Source organism: Malaya genurostris, chromosome 1 (assembly GCF_030247185.1).
Source record: "Malaya genurostris strain Urasoe2022 chromosome 1, Malgen_1.1, whole genome shotgun sequence".
NCBI classification, from domain to species: domain Eukaryota; kingdom Metazoa; phylum Arthropoda; class Insecta; order Diptera; family Culicidae; genus Malaya; species Malaya genurostris.
This window is the reverse complement of record NC_080570.1, coordinates 53,950,773-53,968,028: the sequence shown is the minus strand read 5'-3', so window position 1 is coordinate 53,968,028 and position 17,256 is coordinate 53,950,773. Positions and strand designations below refer to the sequence as shown.

Genomic DNA, 17,256 nt, shown 5'->3' with positions numbered 1-17,256 from the left:
CACACATACATTTAGCAGGGTGGCAAGTGACCGGGAAAATCGGGAAAACCGGGAAAAAGTCGGGAATTTGGTTTCATCGGGAAAAACCGGGAAAAAGTCGGGAATTTTAGTGAAAAACCGGGAAAAATATTACTAGCTCACATATGAGTAACAGCTGTTGGCATAATGGTTTTTTTTCAACAAGTGAAAAGTAGGAGACAATACCCAATTTTGCGTTTGAGCGAGATGTTCGGTAAAAGTGTTGAGACAGCTTATTGTCTCATACATGTTCTATGTTGAACATTCCATTGGAAATTGGACCAACACCCCATGTCTCGTCCAACGATTTTTAAGAGTTTAACAGCAGTTTTAAATCAATCATTTTTATTAAGTTTTGGAATAAGTATTCAACACACATGCAAAATTGTTGGCTAAGTCTCAAGGTAACATAGGGAAATTTTTTACTAAAATTATTGAACTTTCCTAGGAGTCTTTATGTTTTTAAGTTTGTTAATGATTGCCCTTGTTTCAACACAATTTGTCTCAGTAATGTCATATTTCTGTGAGATGTCAATAGGACTTACAAAATTGGAAGAGTTGTCGGCTTTGATCTTATCCACCATTTGCAGGGAATATTTGGGTTCTTTCTTAGAGAGCTGAAAATGGTTTCTGAGAAACAGTATAGAAGCTTAGAAAGATTCAGAATATGGATTGATTTGTTCAGTGAATCTGTGTTTAATTTCCTTTTAAAGGTCCTCAACTATTCCATAGTAGGATTACAAGAACGTTGATATTGATGTAGGTGAATGGAATCTAGTTTGAGCTTTTGTAACTTCAATAATGTAATAATTTAAATTATTTATGGCTGTATTGATATTTCTCAAAACAATTTCAGGGTTTACATTGCTTTCGATATGAGATCTGTATTCTTGCCGATTAGTTCTGAGGTGGTAAAATATATAACTATTTCAAATAATCATTTCTTAATTTGAAACCTTGATTGTTATTGGTAGATGATCTGAATCAAAGTCACCATCACGTCGGGGTCACCAGGGAATTAGCTAGATTTATTTCAATTTATATATTCGCAAATAACTTTTGGGATACAGAAGAGCTTTCGGAGCACACTTTTTTCACGTGGCACAGGATTTGTGCTACTATTTATTGAATTCATTCACGGTTAGTTTAAACTATTTCAGTGCATATAAAACCTTAGTTAGAATAGTAACTCGTCACGGATTCCGGTGATAAATACTCGCTACTTTCCTCAGGAAACACGTGAGAAGACAAGAGAAACAAAATATGTAAGCATATTGGCATAAAATAAAGAGTATTTTTCAAATAAACTATTATTACAGCGCTAATGGCTAAAAGGGCTGTTATAAGGATTGTTTGTTCGAAAATTCGAACAACTAAACTAGTGCGAAAATTCGAACAACTAAACTTAACTTTTCTGACGTGCCGAACGAAAACGTGTTTTCGACTATTTCTGGCCGATGCAGGTATGGTCATTTAGTGGTTAGCCAAATTTTGTGCTTGGGCACATAACCGTTTTTATTATTTTTACGTTTCGTCTTTGACTCATCAGTGCAGAGCAGTTCAAATTGAACTGCTTAGTGCTAAACTCGGCTTAGTGCTGCTTAGCGGTTCAAATTGAACTGCCGAGTTTAGCACTAAGCAGTTCAATTTGAACTGCTCTGCACTGATGAGTCAAAGACGAAACGTAAAAATAATTAGTTTAGCTGATGGAAATAAAACTGGCTTGAAACCAGTGGAGAGTTCATCATGAAGAACTCGTACTTCCTGATTACTCCACGAGCATTTAGAATCTTGTTAGGAAAAAATAGATCGATATCTCTATTTGCTCATCAACGCATTTAAATCGTAAACATCCTGCATTCCAAAAATAGGATGACTTGACTGATGTACCTTAGGCATATGTACATCTAATGATTTTAAATTGAATTTTATTACATGAAAGTTTAAAATTTTTGTTCTGGTAGGACATTGTTAATAATTGGTTTTATGGTTTCCATCACAATCGTAGCATGACAATTCATCTGAGGGTATCGTTCATAGAACAGATTTGCTTACAAGCGAATTACCACAATTTAAACATCGTATGTCCGTATGACAATTTGTTGTACCATGGCCGAAGCCCTGGCAATGGCGATATTGTGTTAGGTTCGCAGTGCCATCATGCCGTTTATAATTTTCCCACCGAACTGATATTTCCACTTTCACTTCCGGAAGGTGCCAAGAAAGCTCTGTACAAATTGCTTTGAAATTGCAGGCATAGATTGTTGTTGTTTTTTTTTTCAGAATAGCAAGCCTTCATTTTTGGGATTGTTGTTCTTTTTGATTTATTTTCAATAATATGTATACCAGAAAAAAAAAATAAAAACAGTCAAGTGCACTCGAAAGAAAGTGGTTACGTGTAACCAAAATCCCTGCAGGTTTTTTTATTAATAAAAATTATAAGCTTATTCTTTTCATCTAATAATGAGTATTTCCTGTTTATACTTCGAGATGCCTGAAAAGTACTTCAATCCTCAATTAGCTAATCGTTTTTTAACACGATATATCTGTTTATTTGAACTAAAAGTATAAAAACTACTAAACAGGAGTGATTTGAGCCTTTTCCAAGAACCGGGAATTTTTATGTTAAAAATCCGGTAAAACCGGGAAAAAATCGGAAAATTGAAATCTGCAATTCACTTGCCACCCTGATTTAGTGATCTTGACGAACTGAGTCGAATGGTATATGACATTCGGCCTCTCGGGCCTTCGTTCAAAAGTCGATTTTCATTTACATAACCGTTCTATGTGAGAAAGGCAAAAAATGGTAAAAAAGGTTTTACCTTTTTCAAAAGACTGTCTTGACCTATTTGGCTACAAATTATGCAAAATAGCTTTTTGTGTCAAAGTATACATGTCCAGAAAGTTTCATTCAAATCAGAGAAGGTGTTGCCAACTCCGAATACGATTCGGCCCGAAATTCATCTATAATAAAATGAAATTTGATTGGTGTGTCAGAAGTGTATCTCGGAAATAACCATTTGATTTTATTTGGCAAGCTGTTTGTATTGGTGAAAACAAATCGAGTTCTCTCAACGTGAAGCGAACGGTTTTTCGCACTAACCTAAGAAAAAACAGGTCTGTTGGATTTAACTTTCTGTCAAAAGGTTAAAAATGTTTTCGTTGATTATCAAAAATCCTTTGTACTTTGGTACATTACGTCTGCTTAGCGGTTCAAGTTGAACTGCTGAGTGGCGAGGCAGTTCAACATGAACTGTCATGCACTGATGAGTTGAAAACAAAACGTCAATAAAAATAATAATTGTACTCAGTTTATTGAGTGTGAAGGTGAATGATGCCGAAGGTAAAATAAGTGAAGAAAACATGAATTAGACAGAAGAATAAATAAATAAACAATGGAATCAGATTTGATTGTGCTTGTGATTTTCAACTTTTTATTTATGTAAATCTTTATAAGATCGGAATCATAATTGCAATTGCATCCAAGGTTAGAAAACTCATCAGCCAGGGCAGTAATCATCAACTGACGATCAGATCGAAGGTTTTAAGGTCTTCTAGAGAAACGAGAGCTCCTAATCATAAACATTTGTTCGTCTAGTTTTTGAGTCACAAGGCGCAGCTGTCTAATCTAACATTAAAACAGGAGGTCCATAACCTGGATAGTACTATGGTACTCAATGACTTTCAGCAGCTGACGATCCTTTTGCGCACAAAAATCATATTATTGTGCGAACGTGTGGGCTGCCGGGAGAATCGATTATATCGGGCATTTTTTATTATTCGCACAGATAGGCAAATGCCTACTGAATCGAACCAAATCAAATCTGTGCACGTATCGTGTAAGAGACCCTTACTTTTAAAATATGCCTCGTACATCGATCTTGTAAAGTGTTAATGTACAACACATTGTTCAATCGGGTTGATTTTTGGGATCCTAATATAACGAAATCAGCATAAAAATTCTAGGGACTGGAAATGGTTATCAAGTTCATCTATCTCATCTTGCTTTTTAAAATCGGCCATCGGAATATAAATCTTCAGAAGTCGTCGATCGTACAACGGCCCGGCATAATTTTTGCAAGGCCCGCCTAAGTGGCAACCCTAAGAGTCTGAATGCACACACATACGAATTCTTCTCATCCAATAAACAGATCCAAATCGAGAACTTTAAGGGAATTCCTAGCATTTGCGGCACTCGTAACTGTCAGTGGTTATGTTCTGGATTGCGAGATATTTTTTATTCGTCAAATACTTTCTCACACGACTAAAAGTTGTAGATGTTTGAAAATAAATTCCACCACTACTCCAAAGGATCTGCTCTGTTTTCAAACCGGGGAAGTGGAAAAAAATGTACATATTGCCACAAATTCAGTACCAACAACGAAAAAAAAAATGGAACTGACCTTCCGCCGTGTAGGATAAATGTGAGCAAGCAAAAGATAAAGTTTGCTTGACCACCATTTACGGTATTTTTTACTGTTTCCGTTATTTTTTTTTCCTCGAACGAATTTTCTAGTCTTACCACAGCAACGGAACCCATTTTACCCATCCCGAATCCACCGACGATCGTTGAAATTACCTCCAATCCTAACCCGGTCTAACGACGAGGCTAACAAACCAGTAACCTAAATTGCATCGTTGTCCTCACCCCAAGAACGGAACAGGATAGCCGGGATAGCCGCACACAAAGTCGGTTTTAATGCATTTGCAGTTTTCGAATTGGTTTAAATCTAAATTTGGACTGACTTTTATTGCTCATCGGATCGTTTGGTCGCATGGTCGGATGGCCATTAAAATCAATTTGGTAAAGAGCTTTTTTTATTCCTCTCCTGACTTCGAACCGGAACCAGCTTCTACTGGCGGTCGAACGGCACTGACAATCGTCGGGAGGGAAAGCAGTAGCAACAACAACGACAACAACAGCAACAACAACAAAAAACTGCAATGTTTGTCTAGAAGCTTTTTCCTATTCACACGGTCTCCCAGCTTGCAAATGGATTGTGTGTCATGTTTGCTAGAGGATCAGAGCAAATCTCCCCATCCATCACGTTACTGTGGAAATTCAATTGAAATTACGAAGGTCTCACGTGTCGGCACGGTGCACTATCAGTGCAGGGATTTTCACCATTCGAATGTGGAATATGGTAGGTGTAATTTTTTTTTGCAATCATTGAAGTTTCGAAGGTCGGCTCGAAAGTGTTGAAAGGAATTCCTTCAAGCGACTTTCAACCCGATTGATTTCGGTGGGCTTCGCGAACGAGACTTTCTGGATGAAGTTTATCAGAATAGGGCAGTTTTATTTGTACCTTTTACATATCCAACGATTTGGATTTCAGTATGTTTTCCATTCTGATCGAAAATAAACTTCACACTTCATCAATTTTATTTCTTTATGCTTCGCCTTTAACTCATCACTGCCTAGCAGCTCAAAATCGCTTGTGCAGCTTAGCAGTTTCTTGAGAATTTCTAGTAAAATGAAACAAAAACGCAATGTAATATGTGCTAAAAATAGGAAAGATTATATCTATATAATTAATATAGAATAGGAAAAATATTAATACATATATGTGTGGTATTCTTCAAAATTATTTTCTTTGTTTCTTGGTAAACAAACAGATTTATCCATAAACTAGTATAACTAGTTCCACTATATTCGGAAATACGAAACCGGAATTCGGGAACCGGTATAATCGAAGTCGGTTCGAGAAAAGTGTCTTGGATCCATTGTTTGAGTCTATGGCTACAATCTTTGGTCGTTAATCAGAAACCGGGAACCAGGAAAGCCGAAATTAATTTGTTTGACCGTCTATTGACTACCGATTGGAATAGTTTTGAAATAAGTTTAGAAATTATTTTACTTCGCCGCTTTATAGGACGGTATAAATATTTGAACAATCTTCACCCTGTAATTCTTGGACCGATAGAAATGTAGGAATTCAATGTGGGACCTTACATCTGAAACTAAGTTTGTGAAAATCGGTCAAGCCATCGCTAAGAAAAGTGATATACCTTTTCGGTATATATGACCACTATTTCCGGTGCTTCCGGAATCGGAAATCGAGAATCAGGATAGCCGAAATCAATATGTTTAGTTGTTTACTAGTAATTACTACCGATTGGAGTAGTTTCTAGGCCAGTTTATAAATTTTTATTCGTATTTTTGTTTCGTCGCTTTAAGTGATGGTATCAAATTTTTAACTTTACACTCTACCCTATAATTCCAGAACTGGAAGCCGAATCCGAATGAAATTTGTAAGTCTTGTGTAAGACCTTTCATTTGAACCTAAGTTTTTTTTAAAACCGGTCACGCCAGCTCTGAGAAAGGTGAGGAAGTAATTATTAATAGGAATTTTTACACTAATCATCCTATAATTCCGGAACGTGCCACTTGAGCCAATTAGTTCTGATTATATGGGACAATAGTACTTTTCATTTGAATCTAAGTTAGTAAGAATCGGTTCAGCCGTCTCTGAGAAAAGTTAGTGCTCTTATTTTCATGTATGTTTTTTGCACATATCACCCTATATATTTGGCCATTGATGTAGTCAGTCGGTATGTACGCCTTGTTAAGTTTGTCACATTCACAGATCGCTTGCCACACCAAGTAGTTCTTGAAAAATTATTCGATCATCTTCTTCCAAAACTTCTCCGGAGCAGGAAAGCCACAGGCCACAGGGGATTTGTCCGCTCTGTTTCAGCGATAACCTCTTCATTCGTGCGTTATTTCTTACCGCCAAGACTTTTTTTTAGTCTGTGATCAGTCAGTAGGAGCTAAATATGGCGATTACGGTGGATAAGGAAGCATTTGAAGTTCGATTCATGTAGTTCTGCCATTGTGACACGAAGCGTTGTCTTGATGAAACGAACTTTGTTTCTTTGCCATATGGGGTCGTTTCATTGCAATTTCATCCTTCAAATGCTCCAATAACGCTATATAATATTCACTGTTAATGTTGTTACCTTTCTCAAGATAGTCGACAAATATTACACCACGCACATCTCAAAATACCGAGGCCATAACCTTTCCAGCTGATTGTTATGCTTTCGGGCGCTTTGTGCGAGGTTCACCAGTTGCTGTCCACTCAGATGACGATCGTATTGATTCCGGAGTGAAGTGATGAATCCATGTTTCATCCATTGTCACATATCGACGCAAAAATTCCGGTTTGTTACGTTTAATCATGGCCTGTTCAGAATCATCAATACGTTCTCGTTTTGGCCAACAATGAGCAAACGCGGCACCCACTTTGAACAGAGATTTCTCATAGTGAAATGCTCATGCAATATAAAGCCAACACGTTCTTTTGATATCTTTACGATGTCAGCTAACTCACACAACTTCACTTTTCGATCATGCAAAACAATTTTGTAAATTTATGTTTATGTTTTCTGGTGTTACCGCCTAATTTTCTGCATCATCGGTGTCTCTACGACCACGTTTGAAGTCAGCAAACCTACGTTTTATTGTTGTTTCTGATGGAGCGGAGTCTTCATAACAATTTGCTTCGCTTGAACCGTGTTTTTCCCATCAAGAAGCAGTGTAACATTAAAACACGAAATTGTTTTTGAACCATTGTTCTGAAAATAACAAAAATAGCATCACGCTTAGCACAATAACTCACAAACTAATGAATAGAATATCATGAAATTTCAACAGCTGCCTTTAAAAGGTTAGTAGTAACTGGAAAAGTACGGGTGTGTAATGTCAGGGACATAACTGGATGTCGTGAATACGAATAAAACTGACACGATTTCTCTATTCTTTCGAATTAGAATTGATAGCTGATCGATTGTGTGGATTGTGAAACTTTTGACGTCGATTATCTCATTTCGGATTTGCATATTTCAATAGAAGAAACTATCAAGATGCTGTACAGGATTCATTTCTGTCTTTTAGAAGGACCAAATTGTGGAACTCTCTACGATGTTTAGCACAGTTTGGAACATTTTTCTCGAACGATCTTCGCACAGCGAAAAGTGCACGAAGCAAATCAAATTATTTTGGATTTTCACTAAACTGATGATTTTTACCTTCGATTTGCAAAGAAGTAATCTTAATAGTTCTATAGATAACATTTAGAGCCATTAGAATGGTTGATTTTATATAATGTTGTCCACTTTTCGGTTTTCTTTTTCTCCTATGCAAACGACCAGACGTTCTGTTGTATGATGCAATCAGTCTTGTTTGAGTTGAACCTAGCTTTGCGTACAACCCGCAAGACATCCGCTCGCAGTGCCAAATGATGCGAAACAGGTTTAATGCGTCTTCTCGCCTTGACGCCCGAAAGGCAAATGAGAACTACGACCTGAGCGTTTGAGGTTTTTAACCACGCAGTAGGTCCGCTGTTTAAATGCGTCTTCTCCCCCGACGTCTGCTTCCATCCAACGCACAAGAAGAACCTTTTATAACGTTCAGTTGAAGATATGGGCCTGACTACCTCAAAATCGTCGTCCTTGCGCGAAAAACCCAAGCGAAAGCAAAGAGTTTTCCGCGTTGTTTTCAAAATTTGAGAAAAAATAATTTTGGAGTTGTTTATGGTTATCTCACACCATTCAAAATATTATCCTAAATTCCTGATCATATTTTTGATTTTATAGTGAAAGAATTATGTTGCTGCCATTAATACAAGTCGAGATATTCACGATTCTGCCCATTCTTCCATATGGCTAATTTTGAAAAGGCGCTCCATAGTAAAGTAAGTCGTATTCACGACAAAACTAACTAATAATATCTAACTAGTAACTGAAACTGCAATAAAACTAGCTCCATCTATGTGTTAGGCCCGGGACTTTTCAGGCCATGTGTTACTCTGGTTGTAGGTTTGGTTAGACCCCTTGAAGACATGGAGTTCAGCCCGTTTCATTGTCTGTTGGACGAACCAGATGGATAAATTGACTCTTCTCTGTTCATCAGAAAACAATCACTAGACTAGTCTACTCTAGGTATAGATAGAGAAAACTAGTGTTTGTTGTGTGATGAACAGAGAAGATGTTTGGATATATGATACCGACCGTGAGTCGGCTAGGATTTAGACCATTGTTCGATGTACGCTTTACCATACTAAGTCGTATGTTGGATTTGTGTCTATCACAAAGCTTAGGTTGGCGAAATGCATAAGAACGCAGGTTCGAGTCGTGTCTCTAAGCGTATATTTTTTTCCAAAAAATCATCTTTTCTGTGAGTTGCTTTAGCTTCTCCAATATATGTTTCCACTCAGTCATTGCAAAAACTGAGCTTATATCAATTTATTTTCTGTTTGGGGACAAATTTCAAATGCTTACCCAGTTACAACCCTTATGAATAAAATTGAATTATGCATCAGGAATCGATCGAGTCGAGACTCGAACATACAACAACTGGCTTTACGTATCGAAGAGCCTACCCGGAGAAAACATTTATGACTGGAATGGCATATGCTGATGTCGAGTCTCTCGATCAAGGAAAGTTCAGGGAATTTTTCGTTTGCGTGGATGAAGAGATGAGACTTCTGATTTGTTCTATACATGTTTACTCACCTGGTTTTAATTTGATTCTCAACATCAATTCTACACGGTGGTCGCTATCTCTCATTCAATGCGAAATAAACATGTCATTGAACCACCTGAAAGTAAATGAAGCGTCGATCCCGAATCAGAATACGAAAACAATCCGAATGCCTTATCCAACTTTTTCGTAAAAATTTCGATTGGAATTTCAGATGCTTTCACAGTCCATTGTACTTCTTATTTTTGCATTCTCCGGAGAAACTATTGTAAGACAGAACAAAACGCAACCCTCTCCCATTGTACAAAATTTAATTTGAAGAAATGCCATTTAAATGGCAGTCCCTCTTGTCGTCGGATACCGACACCCTGCTGAGATAGTGTCATTACGAAGCTAGAGCGTACCATGGTCCGTCGGGTAAAAAAAAGGATCTCCTACTCCCGCCCTACCCGGAGCAGGAGGTGGAAAGAAGTTTCTCGAGCGAAACTGGAACGCTTCGAGAATAATTATTTGCTCTCGAGACTGCCAGCCAGTCGTGACTCGTTTAATTCGACTTGCTTGCCTGCTATCCAATGGAAAATAAACTAGCAGCAGCAGCAGCAGCATTCGACTGGGCGATGGGAATAAATTTTTATTTGGAACTCGTCTATAACCGAAGGAGCTAGTGGAACCAACCAAATTAATTCAAATTAACTGCAATTCTATTTTCATTCAAGATCCTCCTGAGCAAGAATGAAATGCTCTAATTCCAAATTTTCCCTTCTCTTTTTGTTTCAGAAACGTTCGCCCCACTAAAGGTAGGTTTGAAACTACATCACGAATGAGTGCACCGAGTTGTTTTGATTCAGCGTCCGAGCTGAAAAAAATACTTTTAAAAAATAATAAATCGCCATTGACGTCACCGCAATTGTAATTGCATCCAATGAATAGTGGCCTCAGACACGCGAATGCCACCACCGTCACCGCAGCCGCCGCCGCCGCCACAAGGAAGGAGGCAACTATTTCTCAACGATAAATATCACATATTCATTAGCAGCCCGTTGCGTGTCGCACACTCTCTCTTTCACTCTTTCACCCTTTTGGGTACTGACCCAAACCCCGCTTCAATCTTGTGGTGTAGTTTTATTCCTACATGAAGCTCTGACCGCGTCTGTTTAATCTGGATCCATGCCAAATCGAAAATTTGTTGATTCTGCTGAAGTCTGGCATTTCACTGATGGTCGGTCGGTCGGTCGGTCCGACGGGCGGCCCGATTAGAAGGACGTGACGAAATTGATACTCGTTAACGAGCCGGTTAAATTTAGCCTTTTGAAATAGGAAGCGCAGACTGTAAACAGGTTTGTTGTAATTTGTGCTACTTTGGAAGCATTTTTCGCTTGGATCACACCAAGACGTCAGCAAATTGAAGGTAGCGTCTCGTAATCTGACGTTTTGTCGGAAACGAATTTACTGAATATAAGTTTAAAAACAAATACCGCCACTCGCAACGGATTTGTTATGACCTTCCAGTCGGGTACACTCCCCCGAGTGTTTCAAACCTGCATGCGTGATTTGGCGGACAAATTGCATTGATTCGGCGTGTGGACTAAAGTGGACTGGACTGGCGGTTCGATCAGGCCAATGGCAACTGATGTGGTGCACCCTCATCTCATACTCATGTTTCCCCGGTTTTATCGGCAGTATGACGTGCATGAGTAAATGACATGAATGCAAGATTACAGTTAGATGAAGTGCAATGAAATTTCGATCTGAGCACTACAGGCAGTGTTGTAGTCGCGGGTATTCACAGCCCGTCAGTGGTCAACAAGCACACGAAACTAAAACTTTCGGAAATATAGAAGTTTCACCACTTTCTGCAAAAAAGTAACGTTATTAAAAACAAAATCTATTCTTAATCCACCTAGTGATGTTATAATGGCTTCCTCTTGTCATTGTCACAGTCTCTCTAAAATATTTTTCGCCTTGTTTCATTAGGATAATTTCGGGCTCATTTTTGATACAAATTCGTTAAGATTGTTTTCATCGCTTTTGACGTAGGACTACGCCTTTCCTTACCATGCTCACCTGGGTGCATTTTCAAAATTTCACAACACGAAAGTGTAACGAACTTACTCCGGATTTGTTTTCCCTGTTTGAGTATTTTCTTTAATTCTTTCACGAAACGAGTGGAAGAAGATGTTAGATTGTTGTTAATGCCACGTTTATTACGAAAACATTTTATAATTAGTGAAAAAACAGGTCAAAACGCGAAACATCCAAATCTACCGAATCTATAAATAGATCCTGTTGCACGTTTGCTAGTTTTAGTCTATGAAAATCCATGAACGGATCTAGTGCGCAGGCCGCCATCTACGTCACGACAGTGGAACTACACCCGGCGTTATTTTACTGGTGTTTCAGTTAATGACGAATATGAGCTTCCGTTCATCCAGCGTAAACACAGAAAACCAAAACTAGTTCTTCTGTGAACATATCTACTGTTGGACATTCGCAGTGTGAGCTTCGTTTCAAACAAAAGCGATTGCATCATACAGCTTCTGGTCATTTGCATTTGGAAGGAAAGAAAACGAAAAGTGGACAACGATGGGGAACATTATACAAAATCAACCGTTCTAATGGCTCTAAATATTATCTAAAGAACTATTAATATTATTATTTTTACGTTTCGTCTTTGACTCATCAGTGCAGAGCAGTTCAAATTGAACTGCTTAGTGCTAAACTCGGCAGTTCAATTTGAACCGCTAAGCAGACGTAAAGTTTCTGCTACTTACAGAACACTTTTTGTTTTGCAACGGAGTGCAATGCGGACAGGTCGATTCAAGTCAGAAAAGACATTGCACTCCGTTGCAAAACAGAAAGTGTTCTGTAAGTAGCAGAAACTTTACGTTTGCTTAGCGGTTCAAATTGAACTGCCGAGTTTAGCACTAAACAGTTCAATTTGAACTGCTCTGCACTGATGAGTCAAAGACGAAACGTAAAAATAATAAAAACGGTTATGTGCCCTACCACAAAATTTGGCTAACCCCTAAATGACTATTAATATTACTTTCCTAGCAAATCGAAGGTAAAAATCATCAGTTTAGTGCAAATCTAGAATAATTTGATAGGTTGTCCAGGTTGTGGAAAAAAGCCAGCATGTCAATATCGTAGAAAATACCACCTTCTGAAACCCTAAAATGAATTCAGCGATTACATCATTCAGCTGCTGGTCGATTGCGTGCGAGTAACAGATAAAAACACATTAAATCGGCCCGAAAAATGAAAAATTGTAGTCCGAAATAAATAAGTCAACCTTACAATTTTACACTTTGGTATCTTTGTTGCCGTTAGAACTCTTTTGAACTTATGACCTAACAGTTCGGCTGAAAAGTTCGTATCGTTTAATAGAAACACACATCTTTTTGCCAAAATTCGTTTTTATTATTCAACATAATTGTCATCAGAGGCGATACAGCGATTATAGCGATCTTCCAACTTTTCGATACCATTTTTGTAGTACGATTTGTCCTTTGCCTCAAAATAGGCCTCAGTTTCAGCGATTACCTCTTCATTGCTTCTAAATTTTTTACCAGCGAGCATTCTTTTGAGGTCTGAGAACAGGAAAAAGTCACTGGGGGCCAAATCTAGAGAATACGGTGGATGAAGGAGCAATTCGAAGCCCAATTCGTTCAATTTCAGCATGGTTTTCATCGACTTGTGACACGGTGCATTGTCTTGATGAAATAAAACTTTTTTCTTCTTTAAATGATGCCGTTTTTTGAAATTTCGTCCTTCAAACGCTCTAATAACGCTATATAATAGTCACTGTTGATGGTTTTTACCTTTTCAAGGTAGTCGATGAAAATTATACCATGCGAATCCCAAAATACAGACGCCATAACCTTACCGGCCGATTGTTGAGTCTTTCCACGCTTTGGGTTCGGTTCATCACGTGCAGTCCACTCAGCTGACTGTCGATTGGACTCCGGAGTGAAGTGATGGAGCCATGTTTCGTCCATTGTTAACAGATCGGCTGAAAAGTTCGTATCGTTTCTATGAGAGGGCGCCACTAGATTTAAATCCATACCATTTTCAGTTAGTACCAACCTTCAAAAGATACGTGTATAAATTTGACAGCTGTCTGATTATCAGTTTGTGAGATATTGCATTTTGAGTGAAGCTACTTTTGTTATTGTGAAAAAAATGGAAAAAAAGGAATTTCGTGTGTTGATGAAATACTACTTTTTGATGAAAAAAAAGTGCCGCCGATACCAAAAAATGGCTTGATGAGTGTTATCCAGACTCTGCACCGGGCGAAGCAACAATTCGTAAGTGGTTTGCAAAATTTCGTACTGGTCATATGAGCACCGAAGACGATGAACGCAGTGGACGTCCAAAAGAGGCTGTTACCGATGAAAACGTGAAAAAAATCCACAAAATGATTTTCAATGACCGTAAAGTGAAGTAGATCGAGATAGCTGACACCCTAATGATATCAAAGGAACGTGTTGGACATATTATTCACGAATATTTGGGTATGAGAAAGCTTTGTGCAAAATGGGTGCCGCGTGAGCTCATAATCGATCAAAAACAACAACGAATTGATGATTCTGAGCAGTGTTTGGAGCTGTTATATCGAAATAAAACCGATTTTTGTCGTCGATATATAACAATGGACTAAACATGGCTCCATCACTTCACTCCGGAGTCCAATCGACAGTCAGCTGAGTGGACTGCACGCGATGAACCGAACCCAAAGCGTGGAAAGACTCAACAATCGGCCGGTAAGGTTATGGCGTCTGTATTTTGGGATTCGCATGGTATAATTTTCATCGACTACCTTGAAAAGGGAAAAACCATCAACAGTGACTATTATATAGCGTTATTAGAGCGTTTGAAGGACGAAATTTAAAAAAACGGCCTCATTTGAAGAAAAAAAAAGTTTTGTTTCATCAAGCCAATGCACCGTGTCACAATTCAATGAAAACCATGCTGAAATTGAACGAATTGGGCTTCGAAATCCACCGTATTCCCCAGATTTGGCCCCCAGTGACTTTTTCCTGTTCTCAGACCTCAAGAGAATGCTCGCTGGTGAAAAATTTAGAAGCAATGAAGAGGTAATCGCTGAAACTGAGGCCTATTTTGAGGCAAAGGACAAATCGTACTACAAAAATGGTATCGAAAAGTTGGAAGATCGCTATAATCGCTGTATCGCCTCTGATGGCAATTATGTTGAATAATAAAAACGAATGTTGGCAAAAAAATGTGTGTTTCTATTGAACGATACGAACTTTTCAGCCGAACTGTTATATATCGACGAATAATATGTCCAACACGTTCCTTTTATATCTTTAGGGTGTCAGCCATCTCGATCAACTTTACTTTACGGTCATTGAAAATCATTTTGTGGATTTTTTTCACGTTTCCATCTGTAACAGCCTCTTTTGGACGTCAACTGCGTTCATCGTCTTCGGTGCTCATATGACCAGTACGAAATTTTGCAAACCACTTACGAATTGTTGCTTCGCCCGGTGCAGAGTCTGGATAACACTCATCAAGCCATTTTTTGGTATCGGCGGCACTTTTTTTCATCAAAAAGTAGTGTTTCATCAACACACGAAATCTCTTTTTTTTCCATTTTTTTCACAATAACAAAAGTAGCTTCACTCAAAATGCAATATCTCACAAACTAATAATCAGACAGCTGTCAAATTTATACACGTATCTTTTGAAGGTTGGTACTAACTGAAAATGGTATGGATTTAATTCTAGTGGCGCCCTCTCATAGAAACGATACGAACTTTTCAGCCGATCTGTTATTAAGGAGTGTATCGAAAATAAGCTATTCACAAATTTTTCTTTCAAAATATGATAAAAAACGATATTTCATTCAAACTAAAAACTGATCCTTAATTGTACGAGGTTAAAATTGAGCATAATGAAAACCGGATAAAATTTAAGTTATTCCTTCACGAATTTTCGAACTTTTGAACGAACGCTCTTCATCAAGTTCCGGACAAGTGTTGTATCGCATTTTTTGAACGCTTGAGCCCAATTTTGTTGAACCTCTGCATGTTCCTAGCTGCCTCACCAGTCTTCTTGAAGACCCTCTTCACGATTGCTCAGTAACATTCGATGGGTCGAAGCTGAGGACAATTTGGTGGATTGATATTTTTCTCAACGAAATTTATACCCTTTTCCGCTAGCCAATTTAGAGTGCTTCTGGCATAGTGAGCCGACGCTAAATCCGGCCAAAACAGTGTAAGTGTAATATGCTTCTTATATAAAGGCAGCAATCTCTTCTGGAGACACTCAGATCGATAGATTTCAGCATTTATAGTTCCGGTAGTGTAAAAATGGCTGACCTGAAACCACAGGAACATATTGCTTGCCATACCAGTACCTTTCGACCGAATTTCTCCACTTGAATCGACCTGTCCACATCGCTACCATCCTCCCCAACGACGACAGTAAATTATTGTGGACTTGGAAGGGTTTTTGAGTCCTCCTTCACATAAGTCTCATCGTCCATCAAAACGCATGCATCCGGACACTGCAAAAGACGCGAATACAATTTCCGGGCCCTTGTTGCTGCTCGCTTCTTCTGTTCTACACTTTGTTTCGAGAATGTCTGCTTCTTGTAGGTCTTCAGGTGATTTTGCCTCTTGATCATTCCGACACTCGTTCCTGCTTTTTTAGCCAAATCACGTATTGACATTGATTTGTTCTTCATGATTAGAGATACCACTTTCTGGTCCAGTTTCGGGTTGAAAGAAGCGGGTTTTCTGCTTATTTTTGGTAGCTCATCCAAAGAATAGTGTTCCCCAAACTTATTAATGATGAGTTTAACACTGGCATGATTAATTCCAAACCGCCAATTTTCGCATAGTAATACCCTTCTCACTTAGCCATGTGGCCAGAACATTAATTTTCACTTTCTTTTCAATACGCGACATTTTGAAAAACGCAGAATTTCAACCGCACAAATAAGTAAACAAACGAAAGCTAACAGCCAAACGCACAACATGCTGTGATCTGAGCATATAAAACCATCACAAATACATGCGTACAACACAAATGTATGTGGATAGCTTATTTTCGGTAAACTCCTTACGTTCATGTTCATGTTTTCGCTTCAAACAATAGCGGAAAGTTCATCGAAGTATAAACACAACGGAGAGAATACAAATCTATAGTTCTAAGGGCCATAAATGATAGGGTTATAATCCGCAATTACGGTCAAATCATTTAGTTCCTAACCATTTTCAGTATCTCTACATAAAATCAAGCAAAAAGTTCATTGGATTTCCTCATATACATTAATTTGATTGTGTAATATCGATTTTCAACCAGAACAAGTGTCGTCACTAATCCAAACGATTTCCAACTTCATGGGTGCCACGACTCGGTGCGGAACATAAGCGCTGTAGGGAAGGGCATACGAGCAAGTGGCAGATTTACTTTGTGCGCCGTTCGTTCGGCAAACGATTTGTTCGAAATTTCGCTCGTGTAAATAATTGTCAATTGTGTAGAAAGTTGAAGAAATAGTAACCTTCGGTTTTTCTCAGAATCCAAAGCATTTCACAAAGATGTAAAGAGATTTTACTTGGATTGAACAATTTATTAGTTGAACAATGTAACAACATAAATGTGCATTTTTAAAGTAATCTGCCCCTTTTCGACAGCAGTCCTACGTCAATCTCGCGGTTATGTCTCTAGCATTACCTACTACAAGTTGTTTTCATTTTGCACTCTTTCTATGCAAAATTTCGCTG

General features: G+C 38.3%; 1 protein-coding gene across 3 annotated transcripts in view; it reads left to right on the top strand.

Annotated features, from left to right (window-relative positions):
- Positions 1–17,256, top strand: part of LOC131439674 (alpha-mannosidase 2) — a 370,256-nt gene that overhangs the window by 240,850 nt on the left and 112,150 nt on the right. For all 3 annotated transcript variants that reach the window (XM_058610992.1, XM_058610994.1, XM_058610988.1), the window contains one exon: positions 10,280–10,299. The gene's annotated coding sequence lies outside the window, so the exon portion shown is untranslated. The remainder of the gene's footprint in view (positions 1–10,279; positions 10,300–17,256) is intronic.